General features: G+C 31.9%; 1 long non-coding RNA gene and 1 other non-coding gene across 2 annotated transcripts; one reads left to right on the top strand and one right to left on the bottom strand.

Moving 5' to 3' along the window:
- Positions 1–3321: 3321 nt before the first annotated feature.
- On the top strand, positions 3322–3393 carry Trnaa-cgc. Its single transcript has one exon. It is a non-coding gene; the product is annotated as a tRNA-Ala (tRNA).
- Positions 3394–4277: 884 nt separating this feature from the next.
- LOC123657390 lies at positions 4278–15174 on the bottom strand. Its single transcript, XR_006743705.1, has 3 exons — positions 15029–15174; positions 6444–6446; positions 4278–4288 (listed from the first exon to the last, which is right to left on the bottom strand). It is a non-coding gene; the product is annotated as an uncharacterized LOC123657390 (long non-coding RNA).
- Positions 15175–15506: the final 332 nt, after the last annotated feature.

Raw genomic sequence — 15506 nt, 5'->3', positions numbered from 1 at the left:
AAGTATGAAAACAGAGACTTGGAGTAATGACCCACTGTGATAATACTAGAACAAAATATTTACCGACACCTGGCATGTTTAAATTACGCGCCATGTCATGTTTTCGTTGTCGGTTAGTTTGTGGATGTATTTGGCATCATGGCAGCACAGCATAAAGGGACCGGGAAGGAGTATCTTCGGTCTTCTGTCACCAAACGTCGTGGCAATGACGCGTGTAACGAGAAGAGGTTACTTTAACTTGTAAATATCTTTACAATCTTTATCTAATACTTACTATATTTTTATTGTTTTAGAGATAAAGAATTAAATTATGCGTAACAATTGTTAGTTTACCGTAATGACGACATTTTCGACATGTGTTTTTGATGATAATTTTTTTGTACTAATACTAGTACATCTCATAGTTGCATCTCGTTCATACTAAAAAGGTTTAAAATCGCGTGATATAGAAAAAAAGAACGGGATAATTATTTTTGTAGCTAATAGTTTAATTTGTCATAGTATTAGGTCATAAGGCACATAGATTTTCTTTTTTACAGCGGTAAAAGCTTGTCAAGTATTATAGTTATATATTTTTAGACAAATAGTTTTTTATGTGATTTTTGAGTTCCTATTATAAAAATAGACTAATTATGTTAAATAGCAGTATTGTTATTGTGCATTTTTTTTATTTTTTGTTTTGATTCCTATTCGCTGTGGGGTTTTTGATAATTTTTTTTTGCAAAAAAAGGCTTATAATTAATCGTAAATGGTCTAAATAGCATTGTTAAGTTAATGTAAATTACATTTTTTTCTTTTTTTAAATGTCATTATTGAGTTATTTTTGTGAAAGTAAAATAATTATTGCAACTTCTATGCAGCTAAGGTTTATTTTGTTGATCTGTACTAGTTTAAGTGTTTAAATACTAAGTTTTCATAAGATTTCTAAGACTGTTCAGTTGGCTTTAAAGTTAATGTAACAACCCAATGTGATAAATAAAGAACAAATGATTTTGGTATTTTTTCTTTTTGTCTAACAAGCTTAAATCAATACTATAATAGCCCTAAAATATGACACCTATAAATATTGGGATTAACCAGATACAAACAATTTTTGGTCTGGGCGTTCAGAACTTTATTAATTAGTTCTAATATTAGGACATTGGATCATCCTCGGAAGTCCCCTCCATTAAACTGGGCCGCAGGAGGATACGACAGTAATAACTAACAAAATCTAAAGCGAATATTTAGAAACAAAATGTTGAGAGCCACTGCCTGGTTAACAAGAAAACTAGCAGCTGCCACTCAAACTTGTAAACTACCGTGGTCTCAAACGATGTGGAGTTTAATATATAAACATCACAAAGAAGAGAAGTTTTACAGACACAAACATTGATAAATATTTGTATATACTAGTTAAATTTCAAATGTCTACATAAATTAATTTTGTTTTATTGATAGACGTATAATAAGTAAAATCGTGATAGCACAGGTTATTTTATTTGTAGCTTAATAGCTATTATCCTGTATTTTAATACGTGAAGTCAAAAATTTGTACCCATTTTAACGAAAATTGCGCGGATAGAGGAGTGTGAAATTTTGCACACCTATAGTTTACATAGAGAAAGAGTGACGAATGGGTAGTAAAATTATACATAAAACATTTCATAAAATCAATAAAAAAACATTACACATACTACCATGTATTTGATACACACACGCATAATATATACTCTTTTGTTTATTATTCCAGAAGTATAGTCTATGACAACAGAACCTAAATAATGTTCAAACTTATAACTTAAATTGATCGAATTTCGAGCACTAGGCGACCATTAGTCATCATCATCATTACAGCCTATACAGTCCACTGCTGGACATAGGCCTCCATAAGTTTACGCCAAAAATAACGTGAACTCATGTGTTTTGCCCATAGTCACCACGCTGGGCAGGCGGGTTGGTGACCGCAGTACTGGCTTTGTCGCACCGAAGACGCTGCTGCCCGTCTTCGGCCTGTGTATTTCAAAGCCAGCAGTTGGATGGTTATCCCGCCATCGGTCGGCTTCTTAAGTTCCAAGGTGGTTGTGGAACCTTGTTATCCCTTAGTCGCCTCTTACGACACCCACGGGAAGAGAGGGGGTGGCTAAATTTTTTAGTGCCGTAGCCACACAGCACATTAGTAATATGTAAAAATGTATATATCGTCTTTGCGGAAACTTTAAATACATAAATATCACAAGTTAACTATGCTGTGTTTATTTTAATTGTTTTTCTCTCGTTTTTATCCAACTGTATATTTTTTTTTTGTACAAGAAGGTCGATAAACAAGCGTACAGCTCACTTGTCGATACGCAATTACCGTAGGTCATTAACGCCTGCAACGCCTGAATCATTGCAAGTGCGTTACCGACGAAAGTTAAGAGAAGTAAAGTTTATTACATATCAGTCGTTCTTTTAATACAAATCAGAACTTTTGAGTCTATTCATTTCTTTTGCAATACTACTTACTTTTGTTATTGGTGAATAGGTGAACAAAAAAAAGTTAAGTGTCAAACTCAAAAGCTTTGATGGTGCCAGATTTGTTTTAATTCTGCTCACATCCGGGAAGTTTTATTTTGTCTATTGGGACTGAACTAAACTTAGATACTATGTAAGATGATTTCTTTTTAGTTACAAAGATGATAAACAAGCCCACGGTCTGCTTGATGGAAATGAACAGTATTTAAAAGCAGTGCTATTTAGCTATACCACTTCTCCATATAGAAAGAGGGCTGTAGGGGTAGGGCGAGTCGCTCCCACACTAGAATGGTTATCATTTATACATAAGGACATCTAGGATCTATTGTTATATTAGAACTCTAAAGAGCAGGATGACAGAAAAACTACGACTATTTAGCAGTCCATTTACTGAACTGAAAACTTTTGTTACTTAAACGTTAATCTAACTTTTGTTATTTAATATTTTAAGGTGACACTTGTTGTCGAATGTTCGTTATTTTAGTTCGCTTAACCAAAGCTCGTGAGTTTTTGATAAATGACTAAAATACGGAAATTCAACTATTTCCTTGCAAAGGTATTCAACTAAGGTTGAATAATACGGTTTGTTTATATATTTTATATAAAAGGAATTGATATAAAGGAATTTTATATAAAAGGAATTTTATTTTATGTTAAAACGAATTTTAAAAACTTTTTCCCTTATCATAATTGTTATAATGTCGCTGAAGCACCTTTCAGTAGTAAAATTAGCTTAATCGTTTCCAAATTATACTAAAAATTAACAATATATATTATTAACTAGTTCTTGTATAGCGGTTAGATATATTGCCTGAACTAACAGTCGGGGGTGTAACTCAGTGGTAGAGTGTCTGCTTCGCATGCTGAAAGTTCTGGGTTCAAATCCCAGCACCTCCACAGTGACTTAATCTTTTCTTTATTTTTTTTTATAAACCCAAATGATTATATTTTTACAATGATTATTAAGATATTTAAACTAAGTAAAAAAATCATTGTAGCGGAGTATTATGTGCGATTGAATTACGATATTGCTGTTTTATATTACGATGCTGCAAAAAAAATGTATATATTTATGATTCGTGTAATAATTTTTTAAATAATATATAATATTGTATGTTACTATGAATAAAATATATTATTTTATTTTAATTTTACGTTTTATTACTTTCTTCCCGTGGGTATCGTAAGAGGCGACTAAGGGATAACACAGTTCCACTACTACCTTGGAACTTAAGAAGCCGACCGATGGCGGGATCACCATCTAACCGCTGGCTTTGAAACACACAGGCCGAAGACGGGCAGCAGCGTCTTCGGTGCAACAAAGCCAGCCGCGGCCACCAACCCGCCATTTTATGTTGTGAACTTGTGGAGGCATATGTCCAGCAGTGGATTGTGATAGGCTGAAATGATGATGATAATGATGATGATGATGATGATGATGACGATGTTGAATAAAAATGTACTCGACATATTTTTTTTCTTAAATTTATTAAGCTTTACGACAGATGTCGGATGTAAAACCTTTCTTTCGTTGGTTTACCAGCGATCCACTATTGTTACATTAAATAAAACAACATTATATACATTGACAAGCGGATATACTGTCAGTTTTTCCTCGAAATCTTCATTTACCAAAAGAACTTCGTATAAGGTTCCAAGATGTTGTTAGTGGATTCTCCAAGATCACGACTACTCACATCATCTGGTAAAAAGTAAACATACATGTAGAGAGATGTGAATTATACCCAACAAAAAAGGACCGTTAAACTTAAGACGTTGTTACCAAAGCAGTCTTTATTTATATAACATATATGGAATGTATGGAACATACTACTTTCGTGTGTGATACCATATATAGTTCAAAATAGAAGTACATATCAATATAAAATTAATTAAGTTATGAAAATAATACTGTATTAAAACCAAACGATTACTATCGGGATGTTCTACACCCTCTTGGAGTTCCATGTTACACATTCTAATTTTACGCTCGAAGGATTAACACCATCACCCACTAGGGTACCACGCCGGAGGTGTTGTGATCCAGGAGTGTTTTGGTGCGACAGTGTCGACAGGCGACAAGTCACTCTTAAAGAATTACAGATCGATGTCACTTTTGAGCAACGTCTATAAACTGGTTTCGAGGGTCGTTACGAATCGTCGCGCCACAAGACTCAACGAATTGGATGGTTGGCCACTAGCGTGGGCTATACTTCAAAATGGCTACAGTACTGTAGACCACAACCATGCTATTAGGCAGATTATACAAAACAATTCGAATGGCGATATATCGAGGACCAACGAACAAAACCCATTTATTTTCGTCGTGTGATAAGATAGTAGGATATAATGTCACAGAAACTTTTCACTATTGCCCTCGAGGATATCTCTAAGACCTTTGATTGGGGGAACGAGATATGAACTTCAATGGTGAATACACTTTTGTTTCGCCGATGAAATCGTCATCTTTGCGGAAACGTTGAAGGGGCTAGGCTAAATGCTAGGCAGCCTAAGTCATTCTGACGAGTCGGTCTCGGTATGAATTTGGACAAAACAAATGTTATATTTAACAACTACTTACTTTACTTTCTCGAAGTTGTTCAAGGTTATGTCTACTTAGGCCATACCATTCAACTAGGCCGAAACAACTTCGAGAAGAAAACCGATACGAGGTTTCGGTTGGGCTAGGCGACATTTGTCAGGCTTTGTCGAGTGTTACTTTGATGATTCCACAATGCTTAAAGACAAAAGTCTTCGATAAATGCGTCCTGCCTATTTTATTATACGGCGCCGAAGCGTAGACATTGACGAAGGGATTCACAAGGGGTCCACAAGTTTGAAGTAGCTCAAAGCGCAATGGAACGGGCTATGCTTGGGAGTCTAGATGAGGATTGCAGAAAACTCATTATTATTTAACTCATTACTTATTTAAATCAGTATTGTTTTGTACATGTGTTTTCAGTGAAAATCAGTAAAAACTGTAATTTTTACTATCATCGTACATTTCTGTAATACTTGTCATGAATTTGTTACATACAGTACCATAATCAAACTGAGTGCCTATAAAGTGCACTTTCAGATTAGCACAGTGTGTGTTAGTGGTTATTGGGTCTCAGTATACACATCTATACGCTGTTTGATATTTAATACTCATGAGCGCGATTCTATGTAATCGAAATTATATTAAGTGGTAAAAATATGTTTGTCCACACACCCGCAGTGGACCTTCGTAAAAGATTACGCTTCCAACCCTTTCCTTATACCCACCGGTGGGGCTTTAAGGATGATTTTTTTTTTTATTAAAATATATATTGTGCCGATAAATTTATTAAAATATTTCGTGTACCTTATACAAACTTTCTGATTTCATTCTGAAAAATCAATACAACAACTTTATGGAAATTCTACCACATATTGCGTTCTAGGCCTATGCGATATTATTCTGTTACGGACAAAAACCGTACTACATACCATCCGTATACCAGTTCACGATAGCTCTAAAGAACAAGGTTGACATTTTTACGGTTTTTACCTCGACTGAGCATTTTGTAATATGGATGTCGTTCAGCCGGCGACGAGGATCCTTTTTCGTATATATCCCGTATGCTCGTCTGTTGTGCTTATTGAAGCGTAGATGTTGAACGATTTTACTTGAAATCGCAGTTGAATTAAGAGTATGAGAGTTAATAACGAGAGTTTTACCGTGAGCAAAGTAAATATACTCCTACCTATAAAGCCTTATTTGATTTAAATAAAATTCTATACTAGTATTTTATACTTCGGAGATAATTATTTACCTCCTACAATTTTTTTAATTTTTTAATTTCATTAAGTAATTTGTCTAAAGAAAATAGCGGGTAAGTATAAAAGATAAAAAAAAATGTGTTTAACAATCATAACTGTTTTATTTTTAATGATCTATCTATTATATATATTTTATTTTTAACCAACTTAAAAAAAGAGTTTGTCAATTTGACCTGTATATATTGTGATATTGTTGGGAATAGGGTGTTATGAGCATGTATTAGCACGGCTAATTTTGATACTAAATTTTATAGATAGATGATCTTTTCTGATTCAGATCAGTATATTTACACTTTTTTTTATTAATAAATAACAACATAGACGGAATCTAAACAAGTTTCACCAAAATCGGTCTTTTTGAGATATTTCGCATTTCTGGAGAGGACATGTACATATAAATACCTAGGCAAAATTTCTTTTAAGTTGATAGGTATTATAAATCGCTTTAAATTTTAAAATTTTTTATTATTAGATTCCGTAACTTCATCGTCACTATTGATTGTTTCAATTTTATTTATTGTGTTTGTGTGTATATTTTGTATGTTTTTAAAAAATAGCTGTGGCATACAAACTATTTATCTGAATTATTTATGATGGATTTTAGACAACCCTGTTTATTTTGTTGCTACAAATTCGATAACATTATAAAAATATGAACCGGCAAACTTCAAACATGATAATTACAATGAGACAAAATAGTCAAGTATGTGAGTTTTAAGCTTGCAATCCTGCGGGCGTTTTAACGAAGACACAATACGAAAGACAAATTGAAGTTGATTTTAATATTAATTGGATAAGCTGTCGGCGTAGTTTGTGGAACATAATTACAATTACTAGTAGAATTTATTTAGCAAGAATAGCTGTGATAACGAATTTGCACAGAATCGCGACTAGTGAGTTACTTTCCGACTGACAAGTCATAAGCGACAAGCGATATATTGTACTGATAAAATAAGAATGGATTTATAGATATCATAGAGTTGTCTCTGAAATGTTCAATTTGAGATTAAATTTTGGTGTATCGCAAGCGTTGCACTTGTTGCTATTCATATAAGTATAACATCAAATAGTATAAATGTACCCTACGTAAAATATACGATTTCCCGCTACTAAATAATCAGGGTATTTTTAATTAAAAGTCTGCACAGACAGTCTACACAGCACACACAATTTTGTAGGCTGTGCAAAAAAAAGTTTAATAAAAAAAGATAAAATGTGATATTATCCAAATTGTAATAAAAATATTAATAAAGATAATAATATAACAATATATATAAATATATACACACTACCATTAACATATGTATTTACATCAACAAAAATTTATTAACTATATATGTATAATATTTACGTAAGTTTATGATATAAGAAATATTGTTTTTACTAAGCTTTCTCATATTGGTACCATTTTTTGTCGCGTCTATTCAAATCGGTTGCACGGTCAAATTAATAGTTTCTTAGCCGCTCACGCTACCTCTTACGACTCACATCACACCTCAAGCCCGCTAGTAGTGCTGACTGTTTAGCAAGTCTGGGAGAGTTCGTTACTCGATTAGGTGCCGGTTAATCAGCGCCTAGCAGCAAACAGAATGTATTCGGAATGAATAATTCCCTAACGTCGCCAGTCATTTACATTTCCTTCTATTCTGATTATGATGAGAACATTCTTTTCAATGTTGTTAATTAAGAATTTTGTATGTGTCTTCAAATGTTTATTTATTTTTATTTATTTTGTTGTGAATTCTAAGACAAAGAGGTCTTGCGTCGTTTTCTAATAGTGTTTGTTGGTTTGCTTTTTCTTTAAAAAAAAAGTAATTTTAAACTAAAAAAAAACTTCTGAATGATAAGAGGAGATATTTAAATACGAATCTACAAAAGAAATAAAGTTTATCGTTAGAGATATTTATCAAAATACTGTGTAACGAAATAAATAAATTATATACAAAATTGCAACATTACATACACACTACCCATACACACTACCCATACACACTAACACGCAGAATAAATATATCTGAATCAAGCAAAAATATCAAAAAAAAAAGTATTGAGCTTATAAAGCCTCTTTTTACGTCTAGCCTTAAAAATACATTAATGGTGAAAGCAAATGTATTTGTCGTGTTGCAAAAACATAAACAATGTTTGTTTAGTCGTAAAACATTTACCGAAAAGCTGTTCAGTACACTGCAGGTTTGGTGTCAGCGATTAGTTGAATACGAAATGGCTTCAATCGTCCATCAAAATTGAAACAGTTTAATCGGCCCGGTCCTGCCCGAGTCTCGGGCAAATGCTAGCGATTACAGATTAACATAACAATGGAACAGTTTAGTGGAAACATACGGATCTGATTCAATGTTTAAAACGTTTTAATAAAAAAAAAAAGTGTGTGTATCGTGGAGATGGACGTGTGTTGTACGTAAACACGTCTCGTAACGACTAATATCTATATAGTTTCTTAACTTGGTCATAAGGTTGTTGTTTTCGCTTTCTCTTGAATAACTCTTTCCAGCCTTATATGTCGATAATATAAATATTTGATGTACTTTTTTATTACCCGACTGCCAAGGAAGGGTTATGTTTTTCGCGCGTATCGTATGTATGTATGTATGTTTGTATGTAATATTCTTTACTACCTCATATTTCCAGAACCACTGAACGGATTTACATAATTGAGGTATCGTTAGGTTCGTCTTAGCTGCCCAAGTGTTCTTAGATAGGTGACATTAAAAAAAAATCAAACATGGCGGCTGCGCGAAGCCATTGTAGTTATTTCCATTTTAACACATTCTTATATTCACAGTCCCAATTTTATAATAATAATAATATAAAATTACTAATTTTACATTATTATTAACATAATTAATTAAATTTAACATAATAAATTAAATTTTACATTATTATTAACTAATATTTTGTAAATCGTTAAATTTTGACGAGAGCTGAGGATTGAAACTTGAACAAAAGCCGTAGCCGCCGCTTCTCCCTCCACCTTAATGTGTCACAGTCCTTACTTAGCGTAATATACACTTTGATCTTTTAGTCATACAATGGTCTAATTGAATTTTGGATGGATATGATAGCTATGTAGCTACAACATCAAACTGTATCCCACGATTTTGTTGTCATTGGTTTTTCCTCCATATGGAAGTAATTTCAAAGATGGCAAAAAATTGAAATTTTATTTATGATATTAAATATATCATCATCACCATTCCAGCCTATTGCAGTTCACTGCTGGACATAGGCCTCCACAAGTTCGCGCCAAAAATGCGTGACTCATGTGTGTTGCCCATAGTCACCACGCTGGGCAGGCGGGTTGGTGACCGCAGGGCTGGCTTTTTCGCACCTAAGACGCTGCTGCCCGTCTTCGGCCTGTTTGTTTCAAAGCTAGCGGTTAGATGGTTATCGCGCCATCGGTCGGCTTCTTAAGTTCCAAGGTGGTAGTGGAACCTTGTTATCCCTATAAAATATATTAAATATATAAATAAATAAATATCTTATAAATTATGTAAACGATGTGGTAGTTTCTTAAATTTAATAAAATAGTCGTAGTCGTGGTAAAATACCATCGGTAACGATTTACTATTAAATCAGAATCCTTGTAAACGGCATGTTAGTCTGAAATTTGACATTTGTCATAAAATACATAATAAAAGGCAATAAAGTAAAAGAAATTCATCAATGTAGTCTAAGGGATCTCAGTAGATGGTGCTAAAAATAGTTATTTCTGCGTCAAAATTTCAACAGGATTAAGCTACGATTATATATTTTCAAAGAAAATATACAATTTTGTTAGGCATAAAATACACAACAATGCGTATGAAAGTAGTTAAATAATAGATGTATTTTTTTATAATGCATGTATTTTTTTTTTCAAATAGTGTTTGATTTTTTATCTTATGCGAACGGTTTAAATAATCTGTGCTAAGAATGATAAATTAGGTTACTCTCTCCAAAAACTCTAAAAAAAAAACCAATTGTAAGTCCTACGTCGATGCTAGCAGAGTATTGTACAATTAGTACTTTATATGAAAAACTTTTGTTTGAAACTTTTTTTTAAAGTTCTAAGTGTGTAATATTATATTACTATTAACAGAAATAGAGCATTTCGACCAAAAATAAAATATAAAAACGCACCAAAAATATTTCCGTATTTTCACAAGTTCAACCAGAGCAATATAAAGGCGAGGCGAGATTCAGCCTCGGAATCTACAATGGGTTTTTAATCCCAACAAAAAGTTTCAGTTCTGTGGTCTATCGAACGCCCAGGACTCAGGTGGTTTTAGACGCATAAAATTGAATCAGCCTCGATATGGACCAAGTTACTCGAATAATGTAGAAAAAGTTTTAAGAACACAGTAAATGGTCGGTAAAGTCGTAATGAATTGTTTTTGTTATTTGTATTTTTAAAATGTCATGATTATGGATGTACGACGATTATACAGGATAATCATGATTTATGTCTGTTTCAGTCCTTAAATATAAAAAATAATAAAATAATAAATATAAATTAAATTGCCCTTTTATTTTTTCTTGAATATTATTCGAAAAACCTGCAGGTATACACAGAAACAATGGCAAAATGAAATTGACATTTTGTTTCGAGAAATAATTATTATTTCATAATATTTATCATTAATTTTGTTGTTTTCTATATTCTGAAATACGCCCGAAGCAAATATATATATACTATTTTACGAGTATGTCTGTATTAATATTGGACATCACAAATCATATACCAATAACTAGTATCATCTATTTATTATATAAGAATGAGCGTGTAAAACAGTAATGTATACGAAACATAATTTAATATAAACAACTGAAAAACACTATAAATTTAATTTCAAAAAGTTGTGAGAATAAAGTACAATAACACAACAGTTGCTTTATTTAAAAAAAAACTTAGTAGCCGGTTTGAATTTGATTCCACCACGGAAATATGTTTACATAACACAAATAGTAACAAAAAATGTTTTTGGATGAAAATATTCACGACACTAATAAAAAACAGCTTAAGCGGATCACTATCGTCAGTTGAAACGTCAACTTTTCTACTTTTTATGGGCACGAATATTTTACGAGGACACAACTATACGAACTATGTAAATATAGGTACTATATCATTTTAATGATTAGAGTTTATATTAGCTTTCATCAAAATATATATATATATATATATATAGATATATATAAAGTTTATATATATATATATATATATATATATATAAACTTTAAAGGTAAACCTTTTTCTGAAGTAATTAGTAGATATAGTTTTGATAGTAAAGTTTGATTAATAATAAATTGTAACAGATAAAATAAAACATTTATGTATATAAATAATTTGTCGTATAGCTAATTAGTAACAGCTCATTTCTATTCAATTGTTTTGCAATTATTAAATGAGACAATTTTATTATTTATAATATTATAAATAACACAGATATAACAAACTGTATAAGAATTTTTGCAACCACAGCGTTCTGTCAACGCGTAGCAGTTGACGTAGCTGTCTTTGCTACGAGTCTGTATGGGTTTGATTGTAGCTGTTGTGACTGCTGGCTACGCTAGTTGTCTACGATTTTATATACGCTTCTATATAGTACGTCAAATACTAACAATTTTATGTTGTAATATTTTGTGTAGCATGTATATTATATACACTATTAGTACAACAGGTAATTAAAAAAATCCTTTATATTTCAATCAGTTCCACGTGTTCTATATCCATCAATACTTTTGTTATGCTCGTACATACGTTGTGGTACGTTTTTGCCTATACCCTATTTTTTACAAAAGTACGTATTTGTATAAAAAGGTTAATGTCATTTAGTAATTAAGTCTGTGTTCTTTAACAGGTAAGCCTCATACATTAAGTAAATATGTATATAAATTAGGGTTATGAAACAAACAAGCTTATCAAAGCCAATTACGCCCAATTTATTACATCAGAACACATTTGAGGAATCATTTAAAATGTACCTGTTTGCCATTTTCGTATGTAAGATAATAATTATAATATTTATAATTTTATTTTCTTTAAACGTCATGTTTATAGTTAATTAATTATGATATAAGTTGTACTGTGTGGCTACGGTACTAAAGAATATAGGCACCCCCTCACTTCCCGTGGGTGTCGTAAGAGGCGACTAAGGGATAACACAGTTCCGCTACCACCTTGGAACTTAAAAAGCCGACCGGTGGTGGGATAACCATCGAACTGCTGGCTTTAAAATACACAGGCCGAAGACGGACAGCAGCGTCTTCGGTGCGACAAAGCCAGCCCTGCGGTCACCAACCCGCCTGCCCAGCTTGGTGACTATGGGCAAAACACACGAGTTCACGTTATTTTTGGCCTAAACTTGTGGAGGCCTATGTCCAGCAGTGGACTGTATAGGCTGTAATAATGATATAAGTTACAATAATGTTCGATAATAGCATACGCATATATATTCCCTTTAGTAGTTTCATGGGTCTACAAAACAGAGGAGTAATTTATTTAATGATTATACTTTTTCATTAATACGAGGTGTTAGCGTGTCAATTGCTCATTTATTGTAGCTCTTTCCATTCCCTTTTTTAATATCTACAATGCGAATAATATTTGACAAATAAGGAAATGGTTACAAAATGCAAACGCCTAAGAGTGCAAAGTACTATTAATTTATACCTTTGTATATAACATTAAAGAATAAAAAGGATGTAAATTATGTATGAAACCCCAGTTGCAAATAGTAGTCTACTATCATATGTTTTCATTATGCATGTGCCACGTGTCTTATATCTTAATTGTCTTCGCCCTACCACCATAAACATCCCAATTTTTCTAACCCATCTATTTTAACTCTCTATAAAATTTTTGAATTATTTTTTACTATTATTGTGATGAATATTTTGTTTATCGATACATTTTATTATGAATCGATTCGTAAATCCGACGGTAAAACTCCGGTTAAAAAACATTCCAAACCTTTTCGATAGCACAACTCTCGTGAAAGTAGTCATGCCTATAAAAATGTTTAAAAGTTAACGTTCAACTACCGTCCGGGTTAATCGAACAAGCCGTTAAAATTTTTAGTTAGGAAATATATTTTTTTTATTGTGATTTAATGGCTTTACTACGTGTATTAGGTATAAATAAAATTATAATTTAAAAACTTAATATATATAAGTTGATCAGTATCCTATTTTGGATATTATTAATTTTTTCTAGTCTTGGATTATTCACTGCTCCATTTGTAAAGCTTATATATCCTTTGTGCTGTGTAGCTACAAAGAGTTTCCTTCCTTCTACGCAGAAGCGGCTCAACCTGAAGAGCGTTGGTGCAGTACACTCCCACAAAAATTACATAGGTAATCTTAAATCTATATTTCTTTATATTATCCTTACATTACATTCTTTCTATTATACTATGCCTATACAAAAGTCCGTTATATTAACTAAATCTACGCGCGTCAGCGATTGCGCTCGTATGAAACGAAGTTTAGTACGATTCCTAGCAGTGTATTTAATGAGTTCGAAAGAAAAACATCGACTCAGGCCGACGCGTACAACAAAAGATTTCGTATGTGAAATTAGCCCCATGTGGAGCAACGCTCACGCGCGATGTGCATGGACGGAATTAATTTTTTGTACAAATAAAATAAATGTTACCATTTAATTAGCTCTAGTATTTCGTTTATTTTTTTGTGAACCCCTACCAAAAAATGTTACGAGCTGCCCCCGCTTCTAGGTATTGTATTGATATTCCTTTCATCAAAGTAAATAAATTGTTTCCTCCACTGTGATTAAATTCAGTAATTTAAGAATCTCTGAAAGGGTACTGCTATCCCAGTTGAGCTAAGTACACAATAATTTTATTAATCGGCAACTAAAGTCTACCACTGTTGTTATCTTCCACGTTTTATGTAAAAAGACTAGTAGCACTTAAGTATAAAAGATTCATGAAAAATATTATAAATTTGGAATCCTTGAAATTTAAACGATTTCAAGACACTAACGTTCTTTAAAGCATCATTCGAGATTCCTCAAATATCCATCAAAACAAAGATCAGAAAAGCTTCCATAATTAAACTAAATATAGTAATCAGGGTCACGAGGCCCGTTAAGTTGTAATCAGTCCATCCTTTGATACCCGGGGATGCCTTTGTAAAAATATTTACCTTCGCTTATTTTTAACTTGAAATTTTGTACGACTTATAATTTTTAATTTTTATATATTTAAATTTAAATTACGAAATAAAATAAAAAATACAAGTTTTTAATGAGTTTTAAAAAGTTTTGAGATAATATAAATAATTGATAAGATATGTAATGATGTTTTTGACAAAAAAAAAATCACATTACGTTTCACATTATCTTTGCGTATAGTAGATTCAAGTAGGTATATTTTTACACAAAAAAAGGTATTAGGCTTCGTTATTCTAAATTTAAACTCCAAAACGTTTCTATATCTTAAATTTATGCTTAATTTTCCTTGAGTACTCTGACAAAGTCACCAGAATACATGTTAACTAGTCAAATACTTCCACACCACTGTCAGACAAACCAATGTTATACAATATATATTAACAAGTGTGTGTGGTGAGATGAGTTTAACTATTTACACGGTAAACAGTCATTTACGAGCTTTTGTCTATCTGTCTTTCGAACTATTTGCCATTTCTGTTGGATCTTCATGTAATTAATTTATCTCGATTTAATGATAATTGGAATGAAGTTCCTTACGGCAGGCTTGACATTTGACTGGGCGACCGAAATGAAAAAAATGTGATACTGAAACCGCAAGAAAAATACATAACAGAAGTGACGTAATATCAGTCACACGACTGTATATAATATGAGTTTGTAAAACTAAAATATTACTAGTAAACTTTTTTTTTAAATTATTTATGTAAATTTATACTGCCGAAAATAAATAAATAAAGACATATGTTTTTTTTATTTCACTTAATAGTTTGAATTATTATTATTATTATTATTATTTTGTTTGATATTTTATTTTACGATATTTGTTATTTTCTAAAATACTAAATTTCCTAAATACTTTTATGTACTTAATTAAAAACCAATCAACAAAATTAAAATATATATATATATATATATAATTCAACATTTTTTTTTTTAGATTGTGTTGCTTCTATACTATCCGAAGGAACTTCGTTCCTACCTGGTGTCCCATGACACACATTATTTTTAATACAAA

Source organism: Melitaea cinxia, chromosome 10 (genome assembly GCF_905220565.1).
Source record: "Melitaea cinxia chromosome 10, ilMelCinx1.1, whole genome shotgun sequence".
NCBI lineage: Eukaryota > Metazoa > Arthropoda > Insecta > Lepidoptera > Nymphalidae > Melitaea > Melitaea cinxia.
The sequence above is the reverse complement of the archived record's forward strand: the minus strand, read 5'-3'. Positions and strand labels throughout refer to the sequence as shown.